Here is a 25,886-nt window from a genome sequence, read left to right as displayed (position 1 = left end):
TTTCCCAAACACTTATGTTATTTCATCCTAAGTTATTCCATGAAACAAGGTACTTCACTATAAGTGTGATTTCACCACTCTAAATCCTCATACATCTACAAACCACTTCCACGAGATCAAGTTCAAAGCTCCTAACAAAGCTACACTCATATCCAACTAGTGTCATCTATAAGTTTCCCAAAATGGTAAAATCCTCAATCAAGGATCCTAATCTCAAGCTCTAAATTCCCAGAAAAGGTTCCTCGAAAATTCCACAAGGTTCTCATTTCAAAACAAGGTAGTAACATGCCAACCCAAAGTCTTCTTTCATAAAAGTTCACTCTACTACACTCTTTTGAGAAAGGTGCATAATCACCAAAGTTTGAAAAATCAATAGGATCTCGAGTCCTTCTATCCTTTTACTTATTACGAATTCCCAAAAGCAGAACTACACTCATCTACAACATCATCCCATCATCACAAGTACTCAATACAACATAAAGGTTTATAAAACTATAGGGTTAACAAATACTTCTCAATACTAAGTCTCTCTCAACTGAAGAACTCTCAAGAGCCAACTAATATCAAATCACATCACCAATCCATTATGGTCATCAACACCTCAAGTTATATTCCTCCAAATCCGATATCCTAGAACTTTACTTACCATCGAGTTCTCAAGAAACAAGGTCTTAGTGGTAAGAACAATTTACCACCTCATATTTCCACATTCTAACACCATAAATTGAAACTATGTTCTTCAACTTAACAATTGGTGTCAACCATACCATTATCCTTTCTAGTTACTAAAACAAGCGCTAAGACTCCCCAACAATGTAGCTTAGTCTCACTCTCATACCATACCTCAAGTAGTAATCAAGATCACTCACTTAGACCAACTAATAATCCCACAATTAGCATTTCTCATATGGTAACGTATACATTAACAAACCCTCATATCCAAAGTGTCTACGAAAGCCAAACACAAACTCGATCTCCTTAGTCAATCCTACATCCTCAAATCCACCATTCAATTTCATCTATTTTAAGTCAAGTACTAAGAACTAGTATCCTAAGACACGTCTCACTACACTTCCCAAGCCTTTCAAGTCCCAAACATAAACAACAAAGCCAAGTTCTATAACCTTAGTAACATATGCAACTCACACTTAACACACGGAATCCACCAATCAATTATACTCACTTTATCAAGGAACTAGGTGTAAGAATTATTAAGTATGTCTCATCACACTACCTAAGTCTTTCTAACATCACAACCTCTCAAAACCAGGGTCAAAGGTCAACCACAAACAAACTCCACAGAGCCAAATTATCCAACCAAGGTTGACATCCCACAAGAGAAAGAGAACTATCAAAAGGCGTTAAAGAAAGATTAGCAAGGAACAAAGGACAAGTTAGGAGGGTACAAGAGTAACTTCCAAGGAAAAGGAAAAGAAAGTTTAGAAGAGGAAATAAACATCAAGAAGTAAAGAATAGGGCAAGGTACACAAAGAATGAGAAATATCTCCGAGGAAGTAGAAGCATTCTTCAAAGGTTGAACAAATCTTCAATGCTCGACAATAGGCACAAAGTCTTGATCATCATGTAGGTAAGTTCACGATCATTGATCCAAGGGCACAACAATAATTGACAATCAACAAACATGTTAAAACCTAACAAAGAGCAAACACACTATAGACTACCACCTTAGGTCCTTAAGTCTACCCATCTTTCATTTATTATTTAAGGTCAAGTTCAAAATTAAATTCGGGGTACACGTGTGTGCGTCGGGAGCAACATAGGCTCTGATACCAACTGTGACCCCCGCGATAACGCGAAAAAATATAACTAATAAATTAAAGCGGAAATTTATGAGATTTTAAAAACTTTTTATTACTAGTTAAAGATTAACACGCGGGTGCCAGAAATGAAATGAAACAAATACAAGAATAGGCAAACTTAGGTTATTACAACCCAAGTCTAGAAAGCGGGGAAAAGATATCCCACGAATAAACAGATAAGGGGTTTCTAACTAGCAAACTAAGGTCCAAGGGTTTAGTTCTCGCTAGCCCACACGTCTTCCCCACGTAAGCATCTTCACCACCTGTCATTCATGTAAACATGAACGCCACAGTCAGTGGCGACTAACTCAAGGTTCTCCCAGCCACAATATGTCGAAATGCAAGTAAACAAGCACTTAATTAAACACATAATCATACAACATATTTGAACAATAAAGAACAAGGGAATATGATTGATAATCATGATGAGATAGGCAAAATACACTAGAATAAAATATGCATTTAAAAGAGTAGAATAACTCAGTCAACCAACTCACATTGACACGACTCAACAAGTGTAAGACCAACACAAAGTGTAGACGGAGTATCCGACCTAGAGGCTACCTTTAAAGCATGTCCGAGATACTACACACAAGACTACCTCCTAGACTCCAATCCTCCTGGTAGGACGACGATAATAATACGGTCCTAGTGTAAACCTGGATCCAGACTCTCGGGATGGACGTCACCCGATTCGACATGCGGTGACCTATCCGCATCCAAGACTCGAAACATGGCACACAGACCGTAACCAAAGTCGAGTAACCCCAAATCGAAAACATGGCACACAGTCCGTAACCAAAGGTCCGAAGAGGCGGAAGGATAACCCAATCCGGACACATGGCACACATATCCGTAACCAAAGGTCCGAAAGGGTAAACAAGGAATGTCAAGTCGTCACACAATGTAAAACGTCATACTTGAGTCACATATGAGAGTACAAATGATTATACAAAGATAACACGGTAGAATATCATATGTCACGGATAAACAAGATTACATCTCGGAATCACTAATGTCACATTCATACTTATGGCTTACATCTCACCATAAGTACGGATGGGAACATCAATCCCGACGATCATATCGCAACTAGAGGGCTTATAGCTCACCTCTAGTATCCGATAGGACCAAGACTCTCACAACCGAACAATACAAGACATTATCAAGGATACGACTCTTACAAGTACTTATTTATAGTGAATATCTCATACTTGTATTATATTACTAAATGTTCCACTTTACAATTTAACACGCCGGTTAAATAAAATATAATAAGTGATAATGAATAATTTACGTTATATGAAAATTATGGAATAAATTGTGACCAAGCCCACAGTACTCATTTATGAGTCCATCAAACAAGTTATGAAAACCCAATAATTGAAGTCACAAGAAACCCATCAAGTTAATCATGAAAACTCCAACCATGTAATCATGTGAAGTACAACATTTAAAACATAACAAGCCCAAAAGAAGGTAGTATGTAAATTTTCCATATAAATTATAGTGAACCCAATCTATAAAATATAATGAGCGGTAATGAATAATTTACGTTACGTGAAATTTACGGATTAAAATGGAAACTCACACAAGTGATTTCTTCATGAGCCTACTACAAAACATGACATTGGCCCAACCCATTCAATCATATAAGTCTAACAAAAGAAATGTGGTGAGCCTAGTAATTAACCAAATGAGCCCAACTTTTATTCTCAAATGAGCCCAATTGAAATAATATGCAAACGAACGATATTAACGAATTACGTTATATAAAATATGAGACATAAATTAATTATTTCAAATAAACCGAACTTGAGCCAAGAGCACTCATACCACGGCTCAATGGACCGTTTGGCAGCCCTAAACGCGACTCAGCAAGCAGCCATATCCGGCCTCACAACCCGCTACTACACAGCTTGCAAGAGGCCACCTGTGACCACTACCCACGGCTGCTAACCAGCCGTTAAACCACCCCACAACCATGATAAAAACGCAGTCTATATGTCCAGTTTTGCGTTCTTGAAAACCCACTTACCTACACTACTCTAGCCACCAACAACAACCCATGAGTAGCCTTGGTCCAGCCACCAACACTTGACTAAAGCAGACCTGTACCACACACGAACGACTCGCAACACGACCTATAAAACAGAGCCCAAAACAGGTCGTGTCATGTCACCCATGACTACCATATCGACCACCAAAACAACCCGAAGTCCGTCTAACCCGGCTCCCACAACGACACCCCAAACAGTCTAAAAAGAACGAGTTATTTCAGTCATGAACAAGACGGAAACTAAAACGACACTCCAAGAACAAAGCCACCAAAACCTCGCTCAGACAAACCCGGATTATCCGTCCCAAAACAGCCATTACCAACAACAAATTAAGAAGGAAATTAACATAAAAGGGTGGAAAAGACACAAAGAACCAAGCTTTATCGAATAAGAGCATGTAAAACGATTACAACAAGACGGAGTTTCGACATTTGTCGAGTAACCTATCACCGTTACCTTAGATTCTCGAATTTCCGGGGAAAACGTCCAAAAACATGAGCCTTTCTTCAGTGTTCAAGGTCTTCAACTAAAAGGAGGAAAAACGAGTTGTTTAAGAGGGGAAACCGAGTTGTCTTTAAAGACGACATTTTCGAAAACTCAACAAAATCGAAGCTTTCTTACCTTGAAAGAATGAGGAAGGAAAGATGAAGAGAATGGAGTAAGAATTAAGGAAAAAGGTTGAGAGACGAAGTCAGGATCTGCAGGTGAAGCTCGCGAGAATGGTGGTGTACGGGCTCTGTTGTTTCTGTTTTGTTTTTGTTGTTGCAGGTGAAATGCGAAAAGAAGGAGGAGAAGAAATGAGGGGGTGGGTCACGGTATTACAACAACAACAACAACAACAACAACAACAACAACAACAACAACAACAACAACAACAACAACAACAACAACAACAACAACAACAACAACAACAATAATAATAATAATAATAATAATAATAATATATAAATGTAGAGTGCGGGGTGAGTGTATGAGTGAATAATTATTAGATTAGTTAGGTGCAAAAAGTAAGTGTTGTGTTGTCGGTATGGAATAGGCCGAGAATAACTTAGCCTCACATGTGAAAATGTGACGCTCTATGTTAGACGGAAATTAAGGCGAGAATTATTATTATTACTGTCACTATTATTGTCCGACCAAAAATATGTATACATATATTTTTATATAAACTGTGCCTTAAGAATATAATTTAATAATACGTATTTTTATATAAATGAGCTTTTATATATTACTTTTATAAAAATCTTGTTTGAAATAACATTAATTAAATTGAATAATTCAAAAATATAAAATAAAGTAATCAAACGGTTTAATAAATTTTAAATGTCAAAATGGGAAATTCGCGGGTGTTACATCAACCACACGAGTCCCTCCGTACTCAAGTCATTAATGCGCACATCTCTCTTGGAGTGGGAAGTTCCAAGAGGCGATTCAAGCGTAAGACGGTCTCACAACCGCCTTACGTCTCCTCAACAACAAGTGATCAACCATAATCCGTCATGTCCTCCAATATACATAACAAACACAATAAATGTAAAATACCACACATTATGCCAATATGCCCATTTCACAATGAATATGCATAACTCCTATCAATTGTGCCTCTTTATCATGCATCATGAATTCCAATCATACCACATACCCATTGATGCGTGTTTATTTGGTTAGCATTTCCTCCTTTTTTCCCGCGCGTGTTTCTATACTTTTTATTTGCATTTTGTGTCGTTACTCTCCTACTACTTGTGTCCATCTTATTTTGTTGGGAATGATTTAGGATTGGAGAACGGAACCAAGAAAGGAGTCCTAAAGAGCTTCCATGGGAGAAAAAGTGGAGGAAATGCTGAGAAGAGTTCTCTGCCGGTAGGCCGACAGCCGGCCAACCTGCAAGGAACCCTCTCAAGGAAGAAGAAAGTGAAGAAAAGCTGAGAGAGTTCTCTGTCGATAGGCCGACAACCGGCACGGAACTCTCCCTTCATGCCTTAGAAGAAAAATGGAGAATTTGAACCAAAATTGAAATGGGCGCGCTGTCGGCAGAGGTACCGACAGCCGGTGGCACGGCAGAGAGTTCAAGAAAAATAGGAAAAGAAGAAGTAGAGGTGCTCTCAGCCGGTAAGCCAGCAGACGGCAGAGACATCAATCCAACACTTAGACAAATTTTAAAGTCAAGAGAAGTCCAAATTAAAAAGGGCTTGCTGCCGGGAGCCGGCACAGATCAACAAAGACCTATTTCAGCACCTACCCCTCATTTGTGACCTAATTCCATGGAAGATTATATATCCTTCTCATAACTCACTTGTACACACAACCCTAGACTAGTAATTATTTCCCAATTTATGTTAAGCTTTTCATAATTAAGTTATAATCTTTCCTTAATCAAATTTTAATTACTTAGCAATTTTGTGTAAATCTAGTTTAGTTCAATTGTTTACCTTTGTTACTTGGGTTTGTAAGAGAAGATTTTGAAGAAATTCTTCCACTATTAATCAAAAGCTTGAATCTTTATTAAGTATTGGTATAATTTCTTTCCTTATTCACTTTAATTTTCTATTGTTTACATCTTTGTTTAATTTTAATTGTTGTTTGAATTAGAAAAATGTTTATTGTTATGTTTGTGTGTTGTTCTTCATTTATTCATACTTGTTCATCCACCATGAGTGAGTAGTTCCCCTCTAGGGTTTAGGGGGAACTTAAGTGAGGGTTAAACTATTAATATGGGTTGTTAATATTTGAGTTTTATTTGGAAGATTGTTTTGTCTCTATAAACATGCATACAAGGTGTTTGATGAATTGTGTGTATGAAAGTCCATACCTTTCTTCAATTTATACTTAGTATCTTCATAGATGAGATTTTATGTGGGTACTTGATAGTATGTTTATGATGAGTTTGAATGCATTGTGATGATTTTGTGTTCTACTTTAGGAGTGACTAAGTAATTAGTCCATAATCATAGGCATTAAATTATCCAAAACTTGTTGACATCCATATCTAGTTTACATTGCTTAAGGGAACCCACAACCCTAGTTTTTCATCAATTGTTTGCATATCTTTATCTTAGTTAACTCACTTTTAATTGCTCTAGTCTTAGTTTAGTTATTATCTCCACTTTCTTTGTTTTCCTACTAAACTTGGATTTCAACAAACTAAGTACAAATCCACCCCATCTTTGCAAACGGTTCCCTTATCATACTACTTAATTTGGGAGTTTTATAAATTATTTTTGGTGTGAAGATTGACGACAAAACTCAATTATCAAAATGGCGCCGTTGCCGGGGATGGCGTTAGATTGTACTGTTGGGAAATGTGTCCTCAACAATAGTGCGATCACATGATTTAAATATCATAAATTAAATCTCATACTAAAAATACGTGAGGGATGATTCTTCATACAGTCGACTGACCATCATTAATCGGTAATGATTGGCTGACTAGAGTTTGACATTACTGTCGTGTGACGGTGGTGGTCAGTTGATCCCTTAAGGTCACACCTAAAGGACAATTCCCTTAGTGGATAAATTGGTTAATTGTATGATGATACAAGGTAATCAATTCCTTAAAAGTGAACAATTTATTTGTGAGAGAGAATATATTTTATCTTATTGTAATGGGATTAAATAAGATTTATTTTAGTAATAAAAATGCTTTATTACTAAAATTGCATATTGTTTGAGAAACAATAGAGATAAGAATGAATGGTTAATTATAATTACAAGATGTTGTGAATTATAATTATATGACCCATTTTATTTATTGATCAAGTATCACTAGTCAATTTGTTGTATGTAATTTAATTAATTTGTAAAATGATATTTATGTGATAAATATGCATTAAAATTAATTAATAACAAATAACATACTACATGTGACATATTGTGTGACAAATGACAAATTGACAAAAATAAAATGGTAGTCCATTTTATGGTGAATGGACCGAAATGGTGAGTGTGCAAATGGGTAGTGATTATTTTATATTATGTGATAATATTTATATAAATAATTGTACCTACCTTTATGTAGTCTTACACACCTAAGCTATTGATAAGAGAAAAAGGGAAAGGAGATTCCATTTTTTGTTTGGTTCCCCTTGCCCCTTCCCACCCGGTTTTCCAACTCTCTTTATAGAGTTTTTTGGTCTCTTATCATACTAACTCATTCATTCAAAGTTCACATGCAAGAGTTTTTGCTCCTCCTTCTCTCTAGCTTTCTCCAACAAGTTTTTGGAGATTCACAAGTTTTGTTCATCTCTTCTAATATCAAAACAACATTACTAGTGTAGTAATAATAATAATATTAGAATCATTTTAAGGATACTAGTATAATAATCTAGTTAATTAGTATACTAGTTTAAGGGTAAGTCTTGGGTGCAATCTAAGGAGGATTTCTATACTTGGGATCTTGGAATATCATCCATCATTATAAGCTCAAGAACAAGTGAAGGAAGGTGACCTTACTTGTGCCCATAATTTCGAACTAACCAACAATGTAAGGAACATTGTTTTTCTTATAAATCTTTCATTTTGTTATGCATGCACTAGATCTAAAGAACAAATAATTAACAAGTTAATTAGTTCACTATTAGAGGAATCTAATAATAGGTATATGAACCTAACAAGTGGTATCAGAGCATAAGGATGTTGCATGCATAATCGGTTATTGTTTTTCCGAGTTAAAAGGTTAACATATAAAACTTAAAAATTTGTGATTTGTAAGTATAAGCCACGAAATCATCATGCATGTTATATATTCTGTTCCTAAAATGTTTTAGGTCATTTTTATGATTCATGGAAATTTATTGCTCATTTTAAGGATTTTTGGTCATTTTATTACATTTTTATGACTAAAATGGGAATTAAAATGCTAAAAATAGTTAAATTTTGTTTCTGATCTTGGACATTTTATATGACCTCACATGAATATTTTATAAGTTGTGTGTAAAAGGATGTGTTAATTTGATTAATATTGCATGATTTATGATTTTTATGAGATAAAGATGGATTAAAAGAGTTAAAATGGTTAAAAATAGTTAAATCTCGAATTAAGCCATGATCTTTTAATATGATGTCACATGCAAGATTTACAGAGTGTATGTAAATTTCTAGATTAAGAGATCTTCTTTAGCATGATTTATAGATTTTTGAGTAAAAATAGCATAAATAGTGACTATTTTAGTAAAAATTAGCTAAAACGTATTGCATGGCTTGAGAAAATTATTTTAAGTTGAATTAATATCCCACTAATCATATCTAAAGTTGTAAAAATTATTGGTTTAATTTTCGTATACTTTATACATTTTATGGGATGAAACCGATAAAAATGCAACTATATTTTCTCAAACTTAATTCGAAAATTTTAACCATGTTTTTTTGACATTATGAGGGTCATGGAATTATTCCAGAATGTTCAAAAATTTAAAATTCAAATTTTGAAACTTTTATGAATTAATTTGGATTTATTTCATAAATATTGTGTTTTTAAGGTAAAAAATGAGCATAAAATTAAATCAAGTTGAATTATTGTCAAAAATTAAGTGATGACTGATTTTTGAGTCCTAAAATATGTTAGGATAATTAACTTGAGCTTAGATGTGATTTAAGTGTTAAATAGTGATTTTAAAAGGTTATTATCACGCATTTCCATGAAACCGGGTTATATGTACGACATAAGTTAAATAGGGCGATTTGGCACATGATTTTGCATGATAGGTACATATTATAATGCTGCATATTTCAATTGTTGAATGTCTTTTATTTATATAATTTTGAATTATGTAATTTTATCTTAGTATGGCCTTAGTTTTAATCGATATTACCCGTAATGAAAGGGAATATTGATTCGGTTGTAATTTAATGTGATCTCGAATCACTTTTATTTTATTTTTATTAGTTTTTCCATTTTACAAATGTATAATAGGAATAGTTTTGTATTTTTTTTATTATTATTTGTAATTATGGAGCATCTTCAAAGACGGTGCCATTCGGAAAGGTGATCCGACAAAGACGGTGTCTTGGGAGGCGTGCCATTTGAAGATTCAAGGGACCAATGAAGTTGGTTTCCGAATATGTAATAGATTATTTGATTTTCTATTTTAGGAAGGCCATACTAGGAATTTTATTTATTGCTTTGCATTTCTTTTAATATGTTGCATGCATTGCCAAATCGCCATAACAACACATGCATATCATATCGAGTCATCGACCGTGTCAATTATAATTATCGTAGTTCACCGCTTTAGTTCACTTAAAACGTGATAGATAATAAATTGACAAGACCTCTCACATATAATAATTGAGATAAAGCCTTACCAAATAGTAGAAACCCATGAAGTACCAATTTCATGAGGGAGTTAATCCGACTTCACCGTAATACAAACCTTGTTACGTTGTGGAAGTGGGGTAGTAAAATGTTATTACATCGAAATTTGGATTGAGCTCAACGGAAGTATTGTTGACCGTAGTCGCATGTATTCCGGGCTAAAGATGAGAATTAGAGTAATTTTTATCGACCGAGAGTTCTAAAAGTAGAATCGATTAAAAAGTTAATCCACCGAGTTATATTAATAAGGGTTTAATCGGCTCACCGTGCCCGAGTTGATATGAATTTGGATCTTGGAATCATTTATGTAGTTGGGTGGAGGTCACTATATAAATGCAATGCTTGTAGTTAAATTTACGAGTATTATTAAAACGATAGATGATAATTAATTCCTTCATTTCCTTTTTGTAGTCAAAATTTGTTTTAATCAACCGCAATGACAACTCCAATCGCGTCCGCATCCAATAGTTCCACCACGCTTACCAATGTGTCATGGCTCCGATCCTTCATGGATCGATGTAAATTAGAAAAGAATGGGTCCTATTTCGCCGATTGGGACGCGCAACTTCGCTTGGCCGCGCAAGGTGACGACAAGCTTCGTTACCTTACCGAGGCATCTCCCACCGAAATTACTACTAGGTCCACCCCCGCCGCTAGGCAAACCTATGAGGTTTACCAAAGAGAGTCGGCCGCGATGAAAAATGTATTGATCTTTGCTATGGAGGCCGAACTCTAACGAAGTGCTATAAAGATTAGCACCGCTCATGAGATCTACATGAAGCTTGTGAACATGTTTTCACGAGCTCCTAGGGTCATTCAATATGAGGCGGCTTCCGCATTTTTTGATCTTAACATCAAAGAGGGCCAAAAGGTGAGCCCTCATGTGCTCAAGTTGATGGAGCATGTTGAGACCTTGAAAATGCATAAGGTGGAAATTCCTAATGAACTTGTAATTGATCGAATTCTTCATTCCTCAAAGAAAATCAAAGCATATGTTCAATTCCGGGTGAATTTTAATATGCAAGATAAGAAGGTTTCCCTTGATGAGTTGCACAAAATGCTTGTGCAAGCCGAAAGGGACATGGGGCTAAGTGTTAGCACCACCAAAGATGTGCTCAATGTCAATCATAAGAGCAAAGGAACCTTCAAGAAGAGCGGGGAAAAGGGAAAGAAGCGAACTCCCAACAGGAACATAGCTAAGACTTATGAAGCAAGCTCCTCCAAGCCCAAGTACAGTGCCCCCTCCGGGGACAAGTGCCACTATTGTTGTGGTGTTGGGCATTGGAAGAGAAACTGTTCCAAGTATCTTGGTGACATCAAAGCTGGAAAGGTTATTCCAGTAGGTATATGACTATCCCTATCTTTTATGTTTCAATATCAATTAGTACGTGATACAAGTTGTGATGATTACACTTTTTATTGTAAATAGGGGCTCCTACCAAGGACAAAGGCAAGGAGAAGCAAGCCTAGAGGATCACGAGGGAAGCTAGCGTAGCCGACCATGGTGATGGATCAATGGAAGCTTGGCTTTTATTTGCTTTGTCTTTAATTTTATGATGTATTTCATGTTTTTAGAACTATTTTGATTTCCTTGTGTGACTTGGAAATTGGTTTGTATCCTTTAAACACGGGTTGTATTTTGGATATTGGTGATTTGGTTTTCAACCCAAATCACTTGTTTTATTATGTCATTTGTTCTAAAATCATCATCATAAATTACTTGCGTAAAGAAACATTAGATAAACAACTCAAATTGATCAAATAGACGATTATGATGATGGGATCATTATATGTCCATAAGCTATGAATTAGATTCTCCTTATGTCATCATTACTAAAAGTAACAACTTACTTAGGTAAGATCAATTATAGTTATAATGAGTTTTTTGAACTCATCAAGTAGGGAATTTACGATACCATATGGACAGATTATTCTAATTGGATGGTCAACCATGAGATACCTAGAATAGAGAGTCTATTAAACAGATGACATGGATAAGACTCGTATATTATCAAGCTGCCATGTTAGGATGGCCTTTTGAAAGCTAAACTCCGTTAAATATATATGTTTGTGTCTCACAAAACTATCTCTCAAGAAGATAGATGTATTTCTGAGAGATAGAGTGGGAGAAGATTGAATCGTCACAAACATCTCTTATAGTTGAAATGTTACTTTGTGAAAGTAATAGAATTATAGAGTGGGAGTTGGTATTGAACTATTATCTATGAAGATAGTATGAGAGCATAGTTCAGTGGGATTTTATCGCACATGTCTTATTGTTCAAATATTACTTTGTGAAAGTGATAGTATCATGACCTTGTTACATACGAGCCGTAGCATTACAATCCGAAAATTGTTGCTCATGAGTAGATTTACTTTAAAGTGAGGGTCTCTTTAAAGGTAAATAGAGCTTTAGAGTACACAAATGCATACGATTTACATGAAGATGTTGATCAAGATAAATTATGTTAAGAATTGCCGCATTTCAATGATAAATGGCAAATAGAATTCGCTTTTCTAAAATGGAAATTTAGAGAAGGAAGTGTTTAAAACACAAAACCTTAGATGAAGATCTAAGAATCCTAACATATTATGCATAGCTATCTTAAGTGATCACAAGATGGTCTTAAGTTAGCATTAAAGGATTATACTTTTCGTTGGTGTGATTATAGTGAATTGTTTCATTCACATGATTGAAGAATCATGATATACATGAAGTTAAGTGGGAGCTATAATTGTTTTTCCATGTCTTATATGTTGATAACATATTACTTATTGAGAATAATATACCAATGCTCTCTTCTGGTAAGAGTAATTGGGAGACATGGAAAGGGATGCAAAGTATTCTAGATTTTGAATCTATGTGAGAGAATATTGGCATAGAGTTAAGAGTCTTATGAGGATAAGATATTTCACAATTGTTGTACAACAACAAAGTTGAATGGCTTATTCATGATGATGAAAGTGGAATTACTATGATGGAATCATAGTCATTCACTGAACCCATTAAGTTGTTGATTACATGAAATCGATTACTAATGTTTCCGCCATTAGAACGATTATGTATGCCAACAGACGCACCTGCTGTGATGTACCATTTGCTAGGTACATTATGAATCAATAATAAGTTAATTCATTAGATGGGCTTGTGAAAGCCTTAAAGTACAATTGATAACTTGTAAACATGTTTGGATGATAAACTAAGTTTGTGTTGAAGGGTTGCACAAACTTTAGTTTCCAAGCTTAAAAGGATTTGATGAAATCCTAAGCTAATGTTATTGACTGAGGAGTAAGTGATACGTGCATATTCTATACACTTTATCTGTAGTTTTGGCGCGTATTTCCATGCATAATTGTTAGCTTAAGGCTACTATTTCTCCCGAAACGGTTTACTTTGCATTTTCTATGATTTGTTGTAGGAATGAATGGAAGTGAGCTAATTCAAGCCTAAATCGTCCTCCGGAGGCAACTTCAGGGAAGTTTGGAAGAAGAGGGTTCGGATTTACTCACCCTGGGTTGCGTGCATTGGAGTGAGGAGCTGTTTTTGAAGAAAAGAAGTGTTTCTACACAGCCCAGCCAGTCGATCGACTATGCTATACAGTCGATCGACCAATGAAGTACAGCATACGCTACTATTCTGAAGTGACCAGTCGATCGACCGTGCTGACCAGTCGATCGACCAGTCTGCGAGCTGATATTGATTTTTCGTTTAAGACTTTTAAAAGCCCAACTTGTAATTAACTTTTGGCATATTTTAATCAGTAGAACACAGTAATAATTAGGTTATGTTTTTCATAACTCAAGAACTCAGTTTTTAGATCTAGCTTTGAGGACGGAAAACCTCGAATTCGATTACTTTGTTCATCGTTTTAATTAGTAAGTTTTTATGCAATTCCTTTCTTCCTTAATCTCTTGTTATTTCGATTCTTGTTTTTACCAATTTAATTTCAGCAATTAAGTTCTTGTCTTTTATCTTTTATTCAAATTCAATCATGTCAACCTTGTTCTTTGTTATCAATTTTGCAATTGTTTTAGTTTTAGTCATGCGTAGCTAATTTCTTTGATTGGGAATGAGGTGAGCCATGGCATAAATTAGGATTGTTTGTTAGCACGAATTCTTCCGTATCGATCTTGTTGTCTTTTGATAAGCCTTTTTACTAGATTGAAAGATTAGTAATTAGAATTATCATTAGATTGGAATTTCCTTTGAGCGAAAGCTTTGAGAAATTTCGGGGAATTAGAAGACCGTAAGGTTAATTTGAGCATAAATCAAAAGGCTTGCTTGTACCCCTGAGACCGTATTATAGGATTTCTGCTACCTTATTGCCCTGATCATTGCCATGGTGAACCGAATTTCCCGATCTTCCTTTTATCTTGAAATTCTTATTTAAGCATTTAGTCATTAGAATCAACCAAATTCAAACCCCCATTAATTGTTACTTTTGTAGACTGAAATAAGCAAATAGAATTGATCTTGTCTCTCTGTGGTTCGACCCTTACTTTCACTAGCTATAATTTTAGTTTGGAATTATAAATTTAATTTTGATACAAAACGACGGTATCAAATTTTGGCGCCGTTGCCGGGGAGACGGTGTAATTCTGTTTGCTTTATTTTTAGTTTATTTTTCTTGTCTCAAGGAACTTTGGTTCCTTGAGGCCGTTGCTTACCTTTGCTTCTAGTTTTGCTTTTGCACAGTTAGAAGACAGATTTTTGAGAGGAAGGCTTGAGTACTCTCAGTTCTGCGAATATGGCTACAATATAAGATAATCTTCAGCCAAAGGAACACCATCTTCCAAAGGGGCACCAGTTACCTACCCCTACTACGGATAACTTCGAATTTCGTTCCTCTTATATCGATTTAGTGGAGCGAAATCAGTTTGTTGGTCTACCAGATGAGGATCCCTTGAAGCATATGGAAATTTTCACAGACTACTGCTGTTCCATACCTATACCAGCTGGGGTGACTCAGGATGAAGTAAAGGGGTTGATGTTCTTATATTCCTTGAAGGATTCGGCGCGAGATTGGTACCGCTACCTTGATAGGGTAGCAGCTGGAGTAACGGATTGGACATCTCTAGCATTAGCCTTCTACAAGAAGTACTTCCCACTTTCAAAGACTGACGCCTTGAGAAACAAAATCACAAGTTTCCAGCAAGGAGTTGATGAGGATTTTTGTGAAGCATGGGGACGTTTCAAAAGTTTGGTCCGAGCTGTCCCTCGCCATGGCTTCCAGCAGTGGTATCTTTGCAACTTATTCTACAATGCTTTATATGATGATTACAAGGTCATCCTGGACGCAGCTGCGAATGGTAGGTTTCAAAACAATACCGGTCAGAATAGAGGTTGGAACACTATTGAGGAGATGGCGGTCCATAGAGCTGACTTTGGGAGTTCACGTGGGAATTCACGGAAGCAAAGTGATGAAATGAGTACCGTCGTGACACTCATTACTTCTATTACTGCCCGTCTCGAGAAGCTCGAGGCCTCTGAAGCTTCCAAGGAAAGAGTTGAAATTCCTGTCCATAATTCAGATGAGACCGCGGAGTTGAGAGAAATGGTCCAAACTCTTTTGATTCAAGTGGCGAATATGGAAGCAGCCGGGATTGAGTCCTCAAAGAATTTTGTGAAGCAGTTGGAGAATATAGAGGCTAAGCAAGTTGCCAATTCTTCGAGTAAATGCGAAGGGCCAATTGAAATGATTAACGCCATTAATCTCAGAAGTGGCCTCTCTTAAGAAGGTCCCGACAAGCCAAGAGGAGACTCGGAAAATGATGAAGAGGCTAGTTTAATTTCTGGTGCAAAAACGAGCTCAATCGCAAGATTTCCGTCGATCGACCAACATTGTCGATCGATCGATCAAGCGTCGATAAAAAGTTTCGATCGAAACTATTCACACCAAGCACAAGCAATCGATCGACCAACATTGTCAGTCGATTGACTGAGTCACCTGACGAGATTAATTCTGAACAGGAACTGTTCACGCCCAGGCAAGTTGGTCGATCGACCATGCTGACCGGTCGATCGACTGGGTCTTTAGTGCAAGACGCAATTCCGTCAACTAATGTGCATGATTCTACACTTATTGATGATTTGACGGAGGTTTTCAGCTTATGGAAGCCGAAGGTTGCTGATCCTACGGCCAGTGTTGCAGTTCCGTATCCGGAAAGTTTGAAGAATACTAAGCTGGAGCGTAAGTTTGGTAAGTTTCTGGAGATGGTCCATGACACGTCTGTCGCGTACCTGTCAAAAATAAAACCTAACGGTCTCAACTAAAATGTAGTAGAGGCAGTCGAGTATCGAATCCACAGGGAGTTAATGCAACTACAGCTATCTATTTCTAATCCTATGGTAACAATTGGTGTTGATTGAATTTGGTTTCTAAACTACGGAGTTGAAGGGAAAGAGAAATAAAGCGAGAGGGATAAAAAGCGGAAAGTGAATTAAAACTATCAATAAGAGGGGGACATGTCGGGAATTCGGTTCACTACGGTAGTTCAACAACTTAGCGAAAAAATGACTCGAGACAAACTAATGCGAGACGGATATTAGAAGGTCCTTTCGGTCCACTTCCCACCCTAAAATACCACTAACTTAACTTTCGTCCTCATTAGGGTAGTCTACTGTTTATAGCAGGCCTATTTAGTCCAATCTTTCGATCCAGGATTAATTGTAGCCAGTTTAATGGGTGACATAGAAGCGTGCACTCAACTAGGTCGGGAATTACGATTAAATTGCTATAGTGACAGAGCCTCTTAATCAATTCGTCCAAGTCATTCGCTACGTCGTCATTTTCCTACCGCAGATCCCCTAATCCCAACATGAAAGGATTTAGCTACTCATATTCTTAATAAAACTAACAAAAAACAATTTCCCAAAGAGATGACATAATGAAATAATAATAGAATTCAATAACGGAAATTAGGGCAAGAAAGAACGATAACATAAACAAGAATTAATAGCAACAAGAAGGTTAATTATTATTAAGGGAAGAGAGGAGATTACAATCTAAGCGATTCCGGCGTAAAGAACAACCGAATCCGAGTGAAATAATCCCAAAAATAAAAGTAACAGTTGAAGGAGCAAGAGTAACGTAGGAAAAGTTCTACTGTCGAAACTTAAAGAGTAAAAAGTGAATAATAGATTCTAAGATGTCCATTAACCTAATTCACTTAGGCTTAAATAGAAAGTAAAACTGAAAAACTTGCGAAATAAAACATCCACGGACTAAGTAAAAGCCCACGCCCGTGAAAACCTCTCATCGAGTGGATTAAACTACTCGATCGACCAACATCTCAGCAGAAGTCCCTCGATCGAGGACTTGGTCATGTGCGGCTTACTCGATCGAGTAAGGAGTAGCTCGATCGAGCCTCAGAGGGCCTAGAAACCACTCGATCGACCAGCAAACAACTCGATCGAGCACTTGTATCTTCAATTCAGCTCACGTCTTCACCCAAGTGCATCGTAATGCGTGCAACGACACTTCCAAGTGCAGTATCTTACTCTGGGACAGTCCCGTCTCCTCTAAATGCATGCAAAAAGGACGAAAAGGAGTATGGTTCCGCTACTTCCGCGATCATTCCTACAAAAAGGACCAAATACACCAAAGTAGCCAATTCGGGGCAAAATACTATAAAAACAGTATAGAAATGCATAGAAATACGTCTTTGAAATAGGCCAAAAAGACTATACATTAGGCACGTATCAAATCTCCCCAAACCAAACCTTTACTCGCCTCGAGTAAACTCAAAACTAAACTAATGGAACGGAAATGATAACTCGAGCTAGCTTAACTTGTCTCTTGAACCAATTTAATGCAACGAAGATCAACGATTAAAGCTAAGTAGTCAATACGCAAACGAATTATAAGTCGTTCGTAAATAAAGTCGACCTATCGACCTTGCAAGACCAACAAAATTGGACTCTCACGTGGTCACTCTTCTCTCATGAAGCAAAGGGCAAATGTTATATGTAAAAGAGAGAAGAAAAGACAAAATACTCACCTAATCGACCTACATAGCATGCATGCAACAAAAATGAAAGACAATTCAAGTACTAATGCACACACTCCAACCAATAATGTCCGTCACAGCCGAGGGTTTGCAAATAATATGGGAATAGTGAGGTTCAGGTGAGAAAAGGCAAAACAAGTTATGGAAATGTGGGGGTAAAAGCGTCAAGCTAGTTCCTAACAGGACCATAATAAACCATCCGGATCTCAATCTGACTGAAAAACTAAGTACTAGTGCCCTTCACTTGGCACAAAACTCACTAGACTCAAGGCACAATCTCCTCAAAAAATATAGAATAAGAGTGGAGGAGTCAGACGGTCACAAAGTTCCCTTTTTTAAACACCGTCTGAAAATACTAACTGGAACAAACAACCTTTTTCGATTGTACATCTTCGAACATCTTCTCAACTCTGACAAGAGGGTACAACTGTTTTCTCAACGAATTTATTTCTTTCTTTTTTCGTTCCAGCTCTTTTTTTTTTTTTTTTTTTTTTTTTTTTTTTTCATTTTTTTTTTCATTTTTTTTCTTTCACGTTTTCCTTCTTTTTTTTTTTCTTTTTCAATACTCTTTTTTTCTTTCCTCCTTCCTTAATACAGACACCAACTCCGACAAGAATGACAGACCAAACTGCAATGGAAAACATACCACAAAAGGACAAACTAACTAGCTTGACTAGGCAGGCTTAGTTTGGAATGTAGCTAATGGGTCAAAAAGGCAAGTTTTGGCTAAAGTGGAGCTAAATGGGTCAAAGATGTAAAGAAAGGGGAATTTGCAAGACCCTCCCTGCATATGACACCAACCACAAACCCGAATATGTGCATTTGACGAGAAATTGAATGTCATAAATGTGCAAATGAGATGAACATGCTATGCAAGGAGTACTACTCTCAAAATTCCTAATGAACTGGTCATGAATGGCACCAGTTATGGCTCTAAAAACTCAGAATTTTTTAAGTAGTTTGCCAGTTTATAGGTCAAGTCTAGACAGTCAGCTATTATTTGAACAGAAATTCGTAGATTATGCGTATGACAAAGCTAAAAACTATCAATAAAAGTGCAAGGCTCAAGTAAATTGACAAGTTATAGTGCATTGTCATCACGGGAATCTACCGTTCTGACTCAACCTATATGCTAAATTAAACGTGAAATGTTTTTGAATTTTTGAAATTTTCTATATTTTTTTTTTTGGGATTTTTATGAAAATAAACAACAAATGCGAACTGAAAAATTAAACGTGAATGCAAAACAAATGCAGATGCAGACTCAAAAGGATGCAATACCCTCCCCAAACCAAAACGGACAACGCCCTCGTTGTCCTCCAGCATACACCAGCAGAAAAATGGGGGATAGGGGTTTACAACCAATAAAAGAAAAATAAAGGAGACGAAATAAAAAGAGTAAGAGAACATACAAAACACGAACTTCCCCAAACCAGCCAGAAAACTGGGGAAGTGAGTAGACCAGTAGCTACTCGTCGTCGGCACCGCCGTCTCCCAGGTACTCCGGCTCAACAAAACGGTCTCCCCAAACCAGAAACAAACAAGGGGGACCGCTAGTCATCGTCCCCAGCCTCCTCCGCAGTCGGTGTAAACGGGGGATCCCTCTCCTCCTCTCTGGCAGCACGCTGTGCCGCCTGCTCAGCCCGCAACCGCACCTCTCGTGCTACCGCCGTCTCCTTCTCCTCCTTGGCTTTTCTCGATCGAGTAACCAGACGGCTCGATCGACCCATTGTCCACTTGATCGAGTACAAAAAGTACTCGATCGAGGAATTCCTCGTGTAGACTCTTTGAAATTCGTCCCTTCTTCCTCGAATTGCGTGAAACTTCCCCAAACCTGCGTAAAACATATCCAAACACATCCCAAAATACCAAATACGCAGAAAACTCAGTCTATAGTCTTAGTCTAAGCTAAAGGATTGTCTAAACTAATTGTCCTAATTAAAAACGTAATAAAGAAATTCAAACAAATATCTATTACAATTTGTTACACGGGGCATTTCCCCGTTTAATTCCCATCAGCTTTCAGTAGCCCCTTGGTGGGCTTCTGATTGGAGGACGTCACTTCAGCGATACTAACCGTCCTCTTTGATTTCCATGAGCTTGAATTACTGTTTGCAAGAGGAGGAGGAACATAGTTCCAATCTATGTAGGTTCGAACTGTCTTCGTCCTCGCCCCTCTGTCATCTTCTTTGGCGTCCTTGGCTCCAGTTTGATTGATAATGGTTGCACCCTGTCCCCTGACAGCTCCTTTCTTGCCTTCATCTCGCACTGCAGGTAAGGAAAACAGACGAACTTTCCTCCTTTTTGCTCTCAGTATGAGGCGGAGGGTTAGCAATAACAGCAATATTCTCCAAATTTTCATCTGGAGTGTCAATAATAGGGTCAACAGAAGAGAGGGCATTGCAAGGCTGAGCTTGCATGGGAGCCCTCCGGAACTTGGACCGATGAAAAGTCGGCTCCTCGTCCCCTACCCGAAAGGTCAAAGTCTTCCCCCGACGTCTATTACTTGCACGGGCAAAGGACAAAAATGGTCTCCCTAGAATGATAGGGGTGTGCACATCTTCGGGGATATCTAAGACGACAAAATCAACGGGAATAAAGAACTTCCCGATCTGAACAGGTACGTCTTCTGCTACACCTAGTGGCCGTGATAAACTACGGTCGGCCATCTGGACAGTCATGTTGGTGCAACTCAGCTTTGTCACACCAAGTCTCTTAGCTAAAGACAAAGGTAAAACACTTACGCTAGCGCCTAAATCGCATAGCGCATTATCAATCAATTGCATACCGATGTGACAAGGGATCGAAAAACTACCCGGGTCTGATTGCTTAGGAGGTAGCTTATTTTGAAATAGGGCTGTCCCCACCTCAGTCAAAGCTACGGTCTCATTATCATTAATAGTCCTCTTACGTGCTAAAATCTCTTTCATAAACTTTAAATAAGAGGGTACCTTAGTCAGCAATTCAGTGAACGACACGGAAACTTCCAAACTCTTCAAAAGTTCAACAAATTTGCCAAACTGTTGATTAACTTTGGTATTCTGCAGCCGCCTCGGGAAGGGAACCGTAATTGGTATCTCGAGCCCCTTGTTTCTCGCTTCCAAAGTGTCTTCCGGAGCAAGTTCGGTATCCTTTGGACGCTTCTTACCTCTCGAACGAGGCCTTTCTGGTAATTCCTCGCTTAAACGAGCACTAGCAGGCTCTCGAATAAGCTTCCCGTCATCAATATCACTCGATCGAGCAATGTGCTCACTCGATCGAGCAGTTTCTTCTTCAAAACCAGTCGATCGAGTAAACTTACCACTCGATCGACCAACCTCATCATCTGCTTCACTCGATCGAGCAGGGATTCTACTCGATCGACCATCTTCTTCACCATTTCCACTCGATCGAGCATCAGATTTCAGTCGATCGAGTAACTCCTGTGTCGTGAGTCCTTTTCTCTTAACAGAACACTGTTCACCATCAGTGAGAGCTTCCCTTGGGTCTGATTTCTGTACTTCCGGTCCCTCATAAGAAAGACCGCTTCTCAACTCTATCAGATGCACCGTCTCATTTGGGTTCTTGTCATTTTGAGTCGGTAGATGACCGGGCTTCCTTGAAGATTGATTTTCAGCCAGTTAGGCAACTTGAGTCTCAAGTGCCTTGAATGCCGTGTCCTTCTGTTGTAATTGCTTTGTAATGGACTGCATCATGGACTTTAACTCACCTATCTCACTCACCCCACTAGATGACGAAGCACCTTGGTTAGGAGGGTTGAAAGACGGAGGCTTTTGATAGCCTTGTTGCTTCTGGTGTGGAGGGATATATGGCTGTTGCGACTGATTTGGAGGGGCGGTGGGGTTGAGTACGTTCTGGTTACTTCACCTCAAATTGGGGTGGATGTTCGGCTCGTAATGAGTGTTGTTTTGCCTGTAATGTTGAAAGGCAGCACATTGCTCATAAGGACTAGGACAATAATCAGCGACATGTCCATCTACCCCACACCTCGTACAGACGAAGGGACCGTCTGTCATAGCATTAACATGGTACATTTCTCCTTTGAGAGCTCCCCCTAGTTCATACTTGTCAAACCTCGCGGTAAGGGCTTCTAATGCGGCTACTGAAGAGGATTCAACGGCTCTCCTTTGGTTTCCTCTTGAATTCCCATATTCAGCCCTATGAGTGGCTAAATCATCTATAATCTTCCACCCTTTGGTTGCTCCCAAGTTGTCAGCAAATCGACCGTTGGCTGCAGCATCTAAAATGGCCCTCTGATCATCATATAAACCATTGTAAAAATGGTTGCACAAACTCCATTTTTCGAAACCATGGTGCGGTATGGTCCGCACCAGTTTCTTAAATCGAAGCCATGCCTCGTGGAAGTTCTCGTCAGGCCCTTGTTTGAAACTTGTTATCTGAGCTCTAATGGCGATGGTTCTCGAAGCAGAGAAATACTTCTTATAGAACGCTAATGCTAGCGAATTCCAATCCGTTATGCCGTGAGAAGCTCGGTCCAAATCCCTTTACCACTCCCTTGCAGCATCGCGGAGTGAGAAAATGAACATGGTTTCTTTTATCTGATCAGCTGTCACGCCGATGGGAGGAGGTATGGAGCAGCAGTAATCAATAAAGGTCTCCATATCTTTGCTGCATCTTCATTGCAGCTCCCAACGATTTTTCTCGACCATATTGATGTATGCAGGCTTGGGCTCGAACTTCCTAGCATCTCCCGGTAATTCGAACCCCTTATAAAGATTGTCAGCCGTGGGCTCGGAGTGACTAGCAATGGTTGCTTCCTCAGCCATTTCGGGAAAATCTGGGAAAGTAATAGATTCAACTGATGAATTGGAAACTGGAGAAGACGGTGGATTGTCTTCGAAAAGCTCGTTCTCGTAAAAGCTACCACGAGAACTAGGCTCTTCCTCTGCCTGTTGTTCTTGAAATAGTCTCCTTTTTACGTGCAGAGATCTCTCAATCTCGGGATCAAAAGGTAGTAGTGGACCACCTTGCGACCTGCGCATAAGAAGAAACTACAGACAAGATATAAGAATAGTCTAAGGAATGATGTTCCTTAAACTAAAAGAAGAATTAAAAATAAAACAGCTAGTAAATTGAACAATTGCCTCCCCGGCAACGGCGCCAAAATTTGACACGTCTATCGCGTACCTGTCAAAAATAAAACCTAACGGTCTCAACTAAAATGTAGTAGAGGCAGTCGAGTATCGAATCCACAGGGAGGTAATGCAACTACAGCTATCTATTTCTAATCCTATGGTAACAATTGGTGTTGATTGAATTTGGTTTCTAAACTACGGAGTTGAAGGGAAAGAGAAATAAAGCAGAGGGCAGTAAAGCAGGAGAGTGAATTAAAACTATCAATAAGAGGGGGACATGTCGGGAATTCGGTTCACTACGGTAGTTCAACAACTTAGCAAGAAATGACTCGGGACGAACTAATGCGAGACGGATATTAGAAGGTCCTTTCGGTCCACTTCCCACCCTAAAATACCACTAACTTAACTTTCGTCCTCATTAGGGTAGTCTACTGTTTATAGCAGGCCTATTTAGTCCAATCTTTCGATCCAGGATTAATTGTAGCCAGTTTAATGGGTGACATAGAAGCGTGCACTCAACTAGGTCGGGAATTACAGTTAAATTGCTATAGTGACAGAGTCTCTTAATCAATTCGTCCAGGTCATTCGCTACGTCGTCATTTTCCTACCGCAGATCCCCTAATCCCAACATGAAAGGATTTAGCTACTCATATTCTTAATAAAACTAACAGCAAACAATTTCCCAGCAGATGACATAATGAAATAATAATAGAATTCAATAACGGAAATTAGGGCAAGAAAGAACGATAACATAAACAAGAATTAATAGCAACAAGAAGGTTAATTATTATTAAGGGAAGAGAGGAGATTACAATCTAAGCGATTCCGGCGTAAAGAACAACCGAATCCGAGTGAAATAATCCCAAAAATAAAAGTAACAGTTGAAGGAGCAAGAGTAACGTAGGAAAAGTTCTACTGTCGAAACTTAAAGAGTAAAAAGTGAATAATAGATTCTAAGATGTCCATTAACCTAATTCACTTAGGCTTAAATAGAAAGTAAAACTGAAAAACTTCCGAAATAAAACATCCACGGACTACGTAAAAGCCCACGCCCGTGAAAACCTCTCGATCGAGTGGATTAAACCACTCGATCGACCAACATCTCAGCAGAAGTCCCTCGATCGACCAGCAGGTTACTCGATCGAGGACTTGGTCATGTGCGGCTTACTCGATCGAGTAAGGAGTAGCTCGATCGAGCCTCAGAGGGCCTAGAAACCACTCGATCGACCAGCAAACAACTCGATCGAGCACTTGTATCTTCAATTCAGCTCACGTCTTCACCCAAGTACATCGTAATGCGTGCAACGACACTTCCAAGTGCAGTATCTTACTCTGGGACAGTCCCGTCTCCTCTAAATGCATGCAAAAAGGACGAAAAGGAGTATGGTTCCGCTACTTCTGCGATCATTCCTACAAAAAGGACCAAATACACCAAAGTAGCCAATTCGGGGCAAAATACTATAAAAACAGTATAGAAATGCATAGAAATACGTGCTGAAATAGGCCAAAAGACTATACATTAGGCACGTATCAGTCCAGAATCTCGAGGTAACGGTTCCTTTCACTGATTTAATTACCCAGGTACCCTCTTACGCTAAATTTATGAAAGATATTTTAAATCGTAAGAAAAATTTTCATGATGATGGTAATGTTGCTTTTGTGGAAGAATGTAATGCTCTTTCGCAAATTAATGTACCACCTAAATTAAAGGACCCGGGTAGTTTTTCAATTCCTTGCACTATAGGTAACCACGAAATTGGAAAGGCCCTTTGTGACTTAGGGGCCAAAGGTCGTCGTGTCATGCCGTATTTTGTTTGCGAAAGGTTAAATATTGGTAGACTTAAGGTGACTGATATTACCGTTCAAATGGCAAATAGATCGACTCAGAGACCTATAGGAGTTCTAGAGGATGTACCCGTTCGAGTGGGTAATTTTTTTATTCCTGTCGATTTCGTTGTTTTGGACATTGCAGAGGACAGTCGGATACCTATTATTTTAGGTAGACCGTTTTTACATACAAATGGGTAATAATAGATGTCAAACGCTGAACCATCACCTTAGAGGTAGGGGATGACACCATTGAGTTCGATCTTGCTCACAAGGCGATCGCGACGATGATACGTGTTATTCCATTGATATTGTTGACAGTGGTCGTTAGTTACAATTGGAGGGAATCCTTAGCTAAGGATCCCTTAGCCGATCTAACGATTCGGATGAGTGTGCAGTACTACAAGTGGAGAATGCTTTGAGGAGCCGATGCTTTGGTAGCCTCAATGGAGAGCTATGGGCTCACAGAGGAAGAAGATGAGATGCTCTTGAGCCTAGCCAACGAGAACTTGGTAAACACTTGCTATACCATTGAAGCCGATTCTGTCTATCTTTGTAGAGGTAAAAGTGCCAGAGCGTAAGCCACTTCCTCCTAATCTTAAGTATGTCTTTCTAGATGATACGGAGCAAAGACTCCGGCTATTGTTAGCTCTAAGCTTAATGATGACCAAATGCCTTTGATGTGTGTGCTTAAGAAAAACAGGAAGGCTTTGGGTTACTCTTTGGATGACATTAAGGGCATCACCCGATGTTTGTATGCACA

General features: G+C 38.3%; 1 non-coding gene across 1 annotated transcript; it reads right to left on the bottom strand.

Annotated features, from left to right (window-relative positions):
• Positions 1–15,311: 15,311 nt before the first annotated feature.
• Positions 15,312–15,420, bottom strand: LOC141654551 (small nucleolar RNA R71). Its single transcript, XR_012548108.1, has one exon. It is a non-coding gene; the product is annotated as a small nucleolar RNA R71 (small nucleolar RNA).
• Between the last annotated feature and the right edge of the window lie 10,466 nt (positions 15,421–25,886).

This window comes from Silene latifolia, chromosome 4, assembly GCF_048544455.1.
Source record: "Silene latifolia isolate original U9 population chromosome 4, ASM4854445v1, whole genome shotgun sequence".
Classification (NCBI taxonomy): Eukaryota; Viridiplantae; Streptophyta; class Magnoliopsida; order Caryophyllales; family Caryophyllaceae; genus Silene; species Silene latifolia.
Note: the sequence above shows the minus strand (reverse complement) of the source record. Positions and strands in the feature narration are given on the sequence as shown.